Source organism: Heptranchias perlo, chromosome 1 (genome assembly GCF_035084215.1).
Source record: "Heptranchias perlo isolate sHepPer1 chromosome 1, sHepPer1.hap1, whole genome shotgun sequence".
Lineage (NCBI taxonomy): Eukaryota > Metazoa > Chordata > Chondrichthyes > Hexanchiformes > Hexanchidae > Heptranchias > Heptranchias perlo.
In genome coordinates, this window is record NC_090325.1 from 165809494 (window position 1) to 165821067 (window position 11574).

At 42.8% G+C, this 11574-nt stretch overlaps 1 long non-coding RNA gene across 2 annotated transcripts in view; it reads left to right on the forward strand.

Moving 5' to 3' along the window:
• The window catches only part of LOC137301798 (uncharacterized), a 34330-nt gene extending 23564 nt beyond the window's left edge, over positions 1–10766 (forward strand). For both annotated transcript variants that reach the window (XR_010958360.1, XR_010958362.1), the window contains exon 4: positions 10445–10766. This is a non-coding gene — a long non-coding RNA (uncharacterized lncRNA). The remainder of the gene's footprint in view (positions 1–10444) is intronic.
• The last annotated feature ends 808 nt before the right edge of the window (positions 10767–11574 follow it).

Sequence of the window (11574 nt, forward strand, 5' to 3'; positions counted from 1 at the left end):
GCCTCCGTGTGCACTGCTGCTCAGAGAGGTCCAGGAGGCTGAGCCTCGGTATGTGGACCCTGTGGCGAGGGTAGTGCCCTCTGCGATGCATCTTTCTCTGCGGTAGCCCTCCCTCCTGCTGTACAGGTGGATGTGTCACAGCACTCTGTTGTGGAGCTCCACATGTCAGAGGTGGACGGCGTGGATGGCGAGGCTGGTGAGGCTGGTGATGCTGTTCGCCCTCCGAGGAGGTCATGACTGCAGCTACGGCGGCCCCCATCCGCAAGATGTACATCTGAGGGGGTCTGCAAGGTAGGTACTCTCTGGACCCCGGGGTAAGTGTGCAGGTTGGTGACTTTGACTGTCAGGAGGAGGGTGGTGGAGGCCAAACTTTGTCCCAAGTGACAGAGTGGCCTCCTGCAATGGGTGAGGGTCCCCCCCCACCCCACTGTCAAATGGACCTTTGCAGCTGCCACAGGCTGACAGCTGCAACAGGTCCATTTGAACTGGGAGTGTTTCCCCCAGTGTGGGAAACAGTCTCAGTTTGCTCTAAAATCCCACCCCTCCTCACATAATCCCTTAATCAGGTCAGTTAATGACCTGAACAGGCAAAATAAATACCTTCAAGTGGAACCCCACTGGCTTTAATTGCCTGCGGGATTCCCACCAGCGGGGGCTGCACGCGCATGCCGGCGCGTCAGCGGGGAACCCGGAAGTGCGCGGGTTCGATGTGGGCTCTGGTCCCGCTCCGGGATTTCCCGATTTTCGGGGCCCCCCCGCCAGGAACGCACCCGCTGGCGGGTGCTAAAATGCTGCCCCATGACTGAATAAAGAGATGAGGGTAAAATTGAAACTAAAGATAAAGTACATAGTCAAAAAAAGAGAGGATGACAAGAGGGAATGAAGAGGTGAGGAAAGAATTCAAAAAAACAATTAGGAAAGCTTAAGCGGAACTACAAAATTAAATTCTCAAGAAATATCAAGAGAAATAGTAAAGTACAGACACATAAATAACAAAAGAATAAACAGAATAGGGATAGGACCACTAAAGGATGCACAAGATAAACTCACAGGTAATGACAGTGAAATGGCAGAAATATTGAATAGATATTTTGCCTCAGTATTTACCAGGGAGACAAACAAGGTTGACATGACTTTAGAAGAAGCGATCAAAAAAGATATAAAAACATTTAAGTTAGAAAGGGGAAAGATAATTGCTAAACTAATCAAACTTAGAGAGGATAAAACCCCTGGTCCAGATGGATTGCATCAATGAATATTAAAAGAAGTTAGGGAGGAGGTAGCAGAGGCACTATGAGATATATATATATTCATTAGAAATGGGAATAGTGTCAGAGGACTGGTAGACAGCTAATGTTATTCCTATATTTAAAAAGGGAGAAAGAACAAGTCCAGGGAACTATTGACCAGTTAGCTTAATATCGGTGGTAGGGAAGAAATTGGAATCTTTACTCTAAGATGTAATAGAAAAACATCTGGAGAACGAAAATATAATAAAGAATAGCCAGCACAGATTTCAGAAGGGACAGTCAAGCTTGGCCAATCTTATTGAATTCTTTGAAGAAGTAACAAAAAGAGTAGACAAGGGTAATCTAGTAGATGTAATATATTTGGATTTTCAAAAGGCCTTTGATTAGATACCGCATTGTAGACTCATGTCTAAGGTCAGAGCATGTGGAGTCAGGGACCCGAAGCAGAATGGATAGCAAGTTGGCTACAAAACAGATATCAGAGATTAGATGTTAAGGGTAGCTACTCAAACTGGCAAAAGGTGGGAAGTGGTTTTCCACTAGGATCAGTGCTGGGACCACAATTTATATTAATGATTTGGATTCGGGAATCGGAAGTACAATTTCAAAATTTGCGAACAACACCAAATTGGGGGGTATAGTTAAGGAAGAATGCGTCAAACGCAAGAGGACATGAATAAACTTGCAGAATGAGCGTGTAATTGGCAAATGAATTTCAATATAGATAAGTGTGAGGTGGTGCATTTTGGTAGGAAGAATGAGGAGGCCACATACTGCTTGGATAATAAGAGTCTAAGTGGGATGGAGGAGCAAAGGGATCCAGGGGTACAGATACACAAATCACTAAAGTTAGCGATGCAGGTTAATAAAGCCATATAAGAGGCAAATCAAGCACTGGGGTTCATTTATAGAGGGATAGAATTGTAAAGCAGGGATGTTATGTTAAACTGTATGGAAACTTGGTTAGATCACACTTGGAGTACTTTAAACAGTTATGGTCTCCATATTATTGAAAGGATATAGATGCATTGGAGAAGGTGCAAAAAAGGTTCACGAAGATGATACTAGAACTGAGAGGATATATTTATCAGGAAAGGCTGAACTGGTTGGGGCTCTTCACTCTAGAAAGGAGAAGGCTGAAGGGTGACCTGATAGAATTCTTTAAAATAATGAAAGGATTTGATAGGGTAGACATAGAGAAAATGTTTCCACTTGTGGGGAATCCAAAACTAGAGGTCATAAATATAAAATTGTCGCTAATAAATCGAACAGGGAATTCAGGAGAAACTTCTTTACTCAAAGAATGGTAAAAATGTGGAACGCGCTACCACAAAGAATGGTTGAGGTGACTAGAATAGATGCATTTAAGGGGAAAGGAATAGAGGGGTATGCTGATAGGGTTAGATGAAGTATGGAGGGAGGAGGCTCGTGTGGAGCATAAACGCCGGCATAGAACAGTTTGGCCGAACAGCCTGTTCCTGTTTCAGGTAGGTCGTGCCTGACAAACCTGATTGAATTTTTTGAAGAGGTGACTAAAGTAGTGGACAGGGGAATGTCAATGGATGTTATTTATATGGACTTCCAGAAGACATTTAATAAAGTCCCACAAAAGAGACTGTTAGCTAAGATAGAAGCCCATGGAATCGAGGGAAAAGTATGGACTTGGTTAGCAAGTTGGCTGAACGAAAGGCGACAGAGAGTAGGGATAATGGGTAGGTACTCACATTGGCAGGGTGTGACTAGTGGAGTCCCGCAGGGATCTGTCTTGGGGCCTCAATTATTCACAATATTTATTAACGACTTAGATGAAGGCATAGAAAGTCTCATATCTAAGTTTGCCGATGACACAAAGATTGGTGGCATTGTAAGAAGTGTAGATGAAAACATAAAATTACAAAGCGATATTGATAGATTAGGTGAATGGGCAAAACTGTGGCAAATGGAATTCAATGTAGACAAATGTGAGGTCATCCACTTTGGATCAAAAAAGGATAGAACAGGGTACTTTCTAAATGGTAAAAAGTTAAAAACAGTGGATGTCCAAAGGGACCTAGGGGTTCAGGTACATAGATCATTGAAGTGTCATGAACAGGTGCAGAAAATAATCAAGAAAATAATGGAATGCTGGCCTTTATATGTAGAGGACTAGTGTACAAGGGGGCAGAAGTTATGCTGCAGCTATACAAAACCCTGGTTAGATCGCACCTGGAGTACTGTGAGCAGTTCTGGGCACCGCACCTTCGGAAGGACGTATTGGCCTTGGAGGGAATGCAGCTTAGGTTTACTAGAATGATACCCAGACTTCAAGGGTTAAGTTATGAGGAGAGATTACACAAATTGGGGTTGTATTCTCTAGAGTTTAGAAGGTTAAGGGGTGATCTGATCGAAGTTTATAAGATATTAAGGGGAACAGATAGGCTGGATAGAGAGAAACTATTTCCGCTGGTTGGGGATTCTAGGAGTAGGGGGAACAGTCTAAAAATTAGAGCCAGACCTTTCAGGAGTGAGATTAGAAAACATTTCTACACACAAAGGGTGGTAGAAGTTTGGAACTCTCTTCCGCAAACGGCAATTGATACTAGCTCAATTGTTAAATTTAAATCTGAGATAGATAGCTTTTTGACAACCAAAGGTATTAAGGGATATGGGCCAAAGGCAGGTATATGGAGTTAGTTCACAGATCAGCCATGATCTTATCAAATGGCAGAGCAGGCTCGAGGGGCTGAATGGCCTACTCCTGTTCCTATATTCCTATGCTCCTATGTGCTGTAGTTTTGATGTAACTCAATGTAAGTATGGTGTGAGGCAGTATATTGTCTACTCATCCTTGAGATCAAGCTTCAAATCTAATCCAGGTTTCTAGCATGTAATTTCCTGTCTCTGCTGCTCGTAAGGGCCCAAAATGAAATGAGTTTGGGCAGACTAAACCTGGTTCCTAGTGCTCATGGGCCTAGAGCACAAAAATGTCCTCATTTCAGCACAAATTGGCAATATCATGCAGTCGCCCTAAAGGAGACGTGTATGAGTGAAAAATTCCACACAGGTGCATTATTGGGTGCTCCTATGCATTTGATAAAGCGGCATGTTGTTGGGTAGAATAGAGAAAACGTTACTCTCCGTTTAATCATGCTATACCTGATATGGGAATATGTGATGCTGACACTGGGGTGTAAATTTACCCATTCTGCATGCTCAGCAGGGAGTCATGCTTGAAGGGAGCGAGTGCTGGAGAGAACACTATAATACTGCAGCGCTGATTCGCTGACTCACAACTTCTTCGAGTGTGGCTTCCTGCTGGGAATGTGGGATCAGTGAATTTTCCGATAGATGCCCAAAACGGGAAAGTGTTCTATTTCCCAAAACGAACATTCCTCGCCTTATAGTCAGTCACAAATCTAATAGAATATGTTTAAATCTATCAGCTGTTGGATCTTTTATTCAAACCACAGTTCAAAATCCTGCCAAAGTAGGATGTTTCTCCTTTTTCAACTGAACTATACCTCTGCATGATGTCTAGAGTAAATGGAATGTTTGACAGGAACTTTTAGGTATACATTAAAGATTTTAAATCATTTTAATAAGGGTACAGGTTGTACCTGGACTGTGGAAGGAGATGGATTAATGAATTGAACAGCCTTTTTCATTCCATGCTTTCTTAAATCCTTATGTTGCCACTTTGAAAGAAGGATTGGTAGGTCTGCTGACCTGCTCATTTTTAGACCAGCCTGTCATCTGCCTGTTTGATCACTAAGACTACCTAAGGAAAAAAATCTGAAACCTAACACTACCTTTACCATCCAGTCGAAATTTGTAAAACACTAGTGGTAACATGTCCCAGGGCAAAAATCCCAACTATTGTTCCTCTGTCAAATTCATTAATGTCCACTAATGTCTGAATGCAAGAAAGTTTGCAAAGCCATCTGTGAAGTCTGTCGAAATATGTAGAAGAAATCACTGCCAACAATGACAGATTAAAATATGCTTTAGGATACTTTACAGCATGTAAACCCAGTTGACATTTCCCTTCTGTCAATGTATATGTCAAAGTATTACCATAAAATATAATTTAATAATTCATATCTGTCATCAAAGTGGTCACCCCCTCCTCAGAATTATATCAATGCGACTTTGACATGCTGGCCGGGATTTTGTGCTTGGGGCGAAACCTGGGATAAAATGGCTGCATTCACTCGACTTGGCCACCACTGGAATTTCCCAGGGTTGGCTTCATATGATGTTTTTTGGGGCGTCCTGGTGGGATTCCTGCCTGTGCCGGGGAGCCCACCCATAGGTGGGTGGAATATGGATGTTGCAAGCCTCAGGCTTGAGGCACCTGCAGGAACTGAGTGGGATCAGCTGCCTCCAGAAAATTAAAACATTTATGGAGTGTGGGTGTTTAAGATGATTAAAGGGTAAAAGAATAAGATGATTAAAGGGTAAAGGGTTAAAGAATAGGGTAGCTACAGAGAAACTATTTCCTCTGGTGGTGGATTTCAGAGCAAGGGAGCATAACCTTAAAATTAGAGCCAGGCCATTCAGGGATGATGTTGGGAAACACTCCTTCACACAAAGGGTAGTGAAAATCTGGAACTCTCTCCCCCAAAAAGCTAGGTTGAGGCTAGGTCAATTGAAAATGTCAAAGCTGAGATTGATAGATTTTTGTTAGGTAAGGGCATTAAGGGAACCAAGGCGTGTAAATGGAGTTGAGATACAGATTAACCATGATCTAATTGAATGGTAGAACAGGTTCGAGGGGCTAAATGGCCTACTCCTGTTCCTATGTTCCCATGAGTGTAATTGATCTTCTTGCAAGTGATTACACTCCTTTTGAGGGGATTTGAATTTTAAATCTCGTCTTGCCTATCATTGCAACATCGAAGACCAATAGTGTACTGGCATTCCCTGTGTCCAGTGTTCCCTTGGCTGTAATGTTGGGAAATACAACGTCAGGCATCAACCCATCATTACTACCACTTTAAATACACCCACTCACATTTGGGGTGGACCTATTCAATGTTTGTTGTCATTTCCATTGGAAAATTCTGGAAGTGACGGCAATCAGTAGGGAGCCACCAATCTCCCCCCACCCCTGCACCCGACCCCAGGCTCATCCTAAATCAGACAGAAAGCCAGCTCCTATGCGTGTCTCACCAGTTATTGATAAATAAAACGGAGTGTCTGAAAAATTTTGTGGACATGAAAGCTTATACGGTCTACTCCTGATAATTCAAAGTATTTCAGTTCAAATTACCAGATAATTTAATTTTTTTTACTTTACTATACTGTTGCACTGGCATCTATTAGCAAGTTAATTAAAATGAATCAACTCACCGGATAGGTTTGGGTGATGAAGGCCTTTCAACTCATTTGACCTCACCCTTACAGACTACCAATCCAAAACATACAGTGATCAAACTCACACCTTTGGCATTATTAATATCACATTCTAACCAAAGTAAGAAAGAAAGACTTGCATTTATATAGTGCCTTTCACGACTTCAGGATGTCCCAAAGTGCTTTACAGCCAATGAAGTACTTTTGAAGTGTAGTCATTATTGTAATTCTATAAGTGCAGGCAATTGGGACTAGCTTAGTGGTATAAACTGGGCGACATGGACATGTTGGGCTGAAGGGCCTGTTTCCATGTTGTAAACTTCTATGATTCTATGATTGTAATGTAGGAAAAGTGGCAGAATGTGTGCACAGCAAGGTCCCACAAACAGCAATGAGATAAATGACCAGATCATCTGTTTTTAGTGATGATGGTTGAGGGATGAATATTGGCCAGGATACTTAGGAGAACTCCCCTGCTCTTCTTAGAAATAGTGCCATTAGGTCTTTTTTGTCCATCTGACCAAGCAGACGTCATCCGAAAGATGGCACCACCAACAGTGCAGCACTCCCTCTGTGAGCTAACTGGTCCCTTAAGTTAATGAAAGCAAAATAAATTTAAAATCCCAATATTAAAAATCTTGATTTGGTCCATTTGTACATTTCGTACAGCTTTGAATTCTAATTTTAATCAGCTGAATCAGGAAATTAACAGTAACAATGTAGCTGAAACCTGAAGACTCCAGAAATGCCTTCTCTCCCACTGGAAGCAGGAAATACATTGTTACTGGTAATATGACAATTGACAAATTGCTAATATGACTGTCTGAGCCACTCAATGTCACTGTCTGATATTTAAGCATAAACTACATACCAGGGATTAGCCACATTATGCCTGCAGTTTGTAGAATAAACATCTTAACAGGCATACATGACACAAACAGATGTTCTAATTGCATGTCTGAGAACATGATATTTACTGGTTTCACCACAGCTTGACCTTGGAACCCAGGTACCTTTTAGTCCCTTAAGAGATTATTTATGATTTACTGATTTGGGAACAATGAATAATTCAAAGCTTGACACATTTTTGACGCTAAATGCATGTTACGGTTCTGTCTAGCAGGAGATTGAAGAAACAGTAGGCAGAATTTTCGTCTGTCTTTCTGCTGGATTTGCGGTGGTATTGGAGTGGGCGGGGCCAGAAGATCTGGTGGATTCTGTAACATTTGGATCCTTGCCTATTTTTCAGCTCAACATATTTTCCACTGGAAGTGATGCTGGTCGTCAGGAGCACCCACTCACACATGGACAGGCACATTAAAATGAGGCGATAATGACAGAATAACATCATTTGTCACATTTTCTGTCATTATCGCCTTGGCAATGCTACATGCTAAGAATACCAGCATTTAATAGGCCTCCTGTTGCTAGATGAGATTTTGGACACAGCAGCCACTTTAGTTATCAAAAGCAGAATTGAGGGAAATAACTGTATTGCAGCAAAGTCAGTTCTTTAATGAAAGGCAGCTGGATTGAAACTTTGGCAATGCTGCCTGGCCCTTTAAACTGCTGCAAGTGTCCGGCTTACCCTCAGAGGCAAACTCCCAAGGACAAGTGTGAATACCATTAGAAGCCTGCAGAAAAATGAGGCTAACCCCAGAAACTTTGCTGGGATCTGCAGTGGGTCCATTGGCAGCTACCCCGCAGTCCAACGCCAAAAATCAGACTGGAGGTCGAAAAGTCCCAGCAACTGGGTCCCACTCTTCTTGTTGCTAATACTTGAGTAACTGCTATCGGCACAAACTTATAGTAAAACAAATCTTTTGTCTACCTACTTGAAAAGTTAAACCAATATGTGCTCCCCTTTATCCTGTCCAGCATTTATTTATTCTAATATTCTAAATGTGGGACTTACAAATAAAGGTAATTGAAAAATATTCTAAAAAGATGAAACAAATGTAGATTTTATTGTCACTGTGCAGTTTGGTCCCATGACACTTTACAAGAGAGTACACTGGGGTTGTTGGTAGGGTTGAGTACCTACGAGGAATATAGCAATGTTTGGGAGGTAAGGTGGAAGATTTTCAAGTCAGGTCCGAAGTGAGTGTAATATTGACTGTGTTCACCCAACCACCCAACCACCCACCCAAGGCCACAGTTGGGAGGCCTGAACCATTTTCAGGTTCAGGCATCATTTAAATTCTCTGATGCTGCTTGCCAGTTTGGCACAGCAGAAAATTGGCCAGCTTGGAGCTGGGCAGCACATAAGGCCTGTTGGGGGCGGGGCGGGGTGGGGGGGGCGAATGGATGCTGAGAGGGGGGATGAGAATAGGCTGGCAGCAGACCATGCTCCCCCTGGCCCCACAAAGAACTAAAAAAAAAAGCAAAAACTTACCTTTTCTAAGCAGCCTCCAGTGATCCCTTTAAGAACTCTGGGTTAAGCTAGGTCTGGAAAAACTGGGACCAGCATGCACCTCGCATGCCCTCCCTCATTTTTCCATGAAAAGTGTAATCGGGGCTCTACAACGGCATAGGACCCCGATTTGGATGTTTAAACAGCCTCCCGCCTGTGTTGGGCGATGGTGCTGGTCACCCATTTAAAAGCCTGCCTGAAAATTGATTCAGACGTAAAAAAAGTTGTCCAAGTTTCCAGCCAGATTTTCAACTGCTGACCACTTGTTTTTCAAGCAAGAAACAGGTGACCAGCAGTTGAAAATGCCACCCCTTCCCCCCCCCTCCCCACCCAAGATAATTTGGCAACAGTTCCTTTTGCACAGAGGTAAGATGAGGTTCTGACTGTTCTAATTTTCACTGTAGGCAATAGCAGCAGGGGTAAGGTTGCCAGCTGGCTGTTTATTTTTAGCCCGGATGGTCTTATTTCTGAGCAGGTTGTTGCCTTTTGTTTTTAATGTAAACTGGGCAGCAACATCCAGCTTTCTGGGATTTCATTCTCACTTTAGATATTTTTTGAGAGATTTTTATTTGTTTGGTATTGTGGATTTTACTGTGAAATATCAACACCAGACTGACTCAAATTATTTCACCAGACCTTCCAAACGAAGTCCAGCACCATCAGTAAAGGCGGCTATAAAAATTGTAAAGAGAGAGAAGAAGAGCTCAAGCTTACAGTGTAACTGAGCGCTGGGGGAATGCCTCCAAATTTATATAGAGACTAAGAAAAACTGGGTACAGAAATTAATACAAAATATAGTACAAATATTAAACCGTAATGAAGAGCCAGAAGCATTGCAATGGGGCAGGAGCCAGGAAATCTGATTACAGAGAAGGAAAAACAAGCAGAAAGTGATGGCATTTACATCAATTACTCCTTTAATCAGTTAAATATTGAGGCCACACAATAGTTAAAATAATTTGCCTTGTTATACTTTTTAGAAGTTTTTTCTTAAGCTCCATTCTTGAATCCACTGATGTCCAGTTTTGGACGTGGCAAAAGATGACAGCCCAAAGCAAGAGAAAGAGACATTGGAGAGCTGAGTGCTGGAGGTACCAGCCTGCCCCCGAAATGCTGCCAGGCCTGTCCTGTTTCCGTAGCCACACAGTGACTGCCCTACCAGTGGTGCAGAAGGAAGTGGTCAGAGTTAAATTTCTAGACATGTACACAAATAGTTTAAGTAGAGTTTTCGGGTGGACTTCTTATTCTGGCAAAATCAGTCACTGCCTGCCCCAAAAAAGTAGCCGCAGTGTGGTCGTGTTTGTCTGCCGACAAGGATACATTGCAGCAAATATTATACCTGCTTCATTTGAAATATTTTTGCTATTGCTTTAAATGTTCACTTTTGTAAAAAGAATTGAAACTAACATATCAATGATTACTCTCTTTGGAATGTGCCCATGTGTAGGCATCAAGTGGGCACAGGATTGGGCTCAGCTGTGACATCTTCCATCAATGAATCAACTGACAACACTCACTTGCTACACATGAAGACTAGTCACTTTAGCAAGGTACCAGAAGGCTGCAGGTGACCCAGTATTAGTGCAAGAGGGGACGCAAGGGGAGAAAATGGAGCAGCAACAGAGGAACTATATGAAAAATATCTTTCAAAAATATTTGCAAAGAGGTGAATAGGCCGGCAAACATACTACGAACCAAACGGTGGGTTTACTGTACTGCCACTACTGGCAGCATTGCTGTTGGTAGCAGTGGAATAAATAAAGTGAATTTGCTGCCTCTGGTTTCCTTGGGTGCTTTCAAAGGCAATGCCACCCCAATAGTAATGTTAAGCAGAAACTGGTTTCCTGTTAGATGTCACATTGCCCATGGTATCTGCCTGGTGGCCAGTTACTACAGGCCCGTGAAGTAGTTTTGTGCCCAGTGGCCTGTACTGACCACCCCTGTCCATTGGGGAATCTGCAGCAGTCACAGAATTAAATTATCAATTGCAATTAAAAAAAGAACAACAGCACATGACCGCCAGGCAGAGTAAAAGGACTAGGCAGGTAGAGCAGGAGTTTCCCTGGGGCCATCTCCCTCTCAAACAGATCTACTGCTTTGGATAATGTTGGGGGAGATGGCTTATCAGGGGAAAGCAGCAAGAACCAAGTTCGTGGCACCACGGATGGCTTTGCCGCACAGGAAGGGAGGAATTAGAGTGGCAGGGCTATAGTGATAGGGGATTCAATTTCAAGGAAAATAGAGAGGCGTTTCTGCCGCCGCAAACGTGACTCCAGGATGGTATGCTGCTCCCTGGTGCTATGGTCAAGGATGTCACAGAGCGGCTGCAGGGCATTCTGGAGGGGGAAGGGTGAATAGCCAATAGTCGTGGTCCATATCGGTACCAATGACATAGGTTTAAAAAAAAAGGATGAGGTCCTGCAAGGTGAATTTAAGGAGTTAGGAGATAAATTAAAAAGCAGGACCTCAAAGGTAGTGATCTCAGGATTACTACCAGTGCCACATGCTAGTGAGTATAGGAACAGGAGTAGACCGGATGAATGCGTGGCTGCAGGGATGGTGTAGGAGGGAGGGATT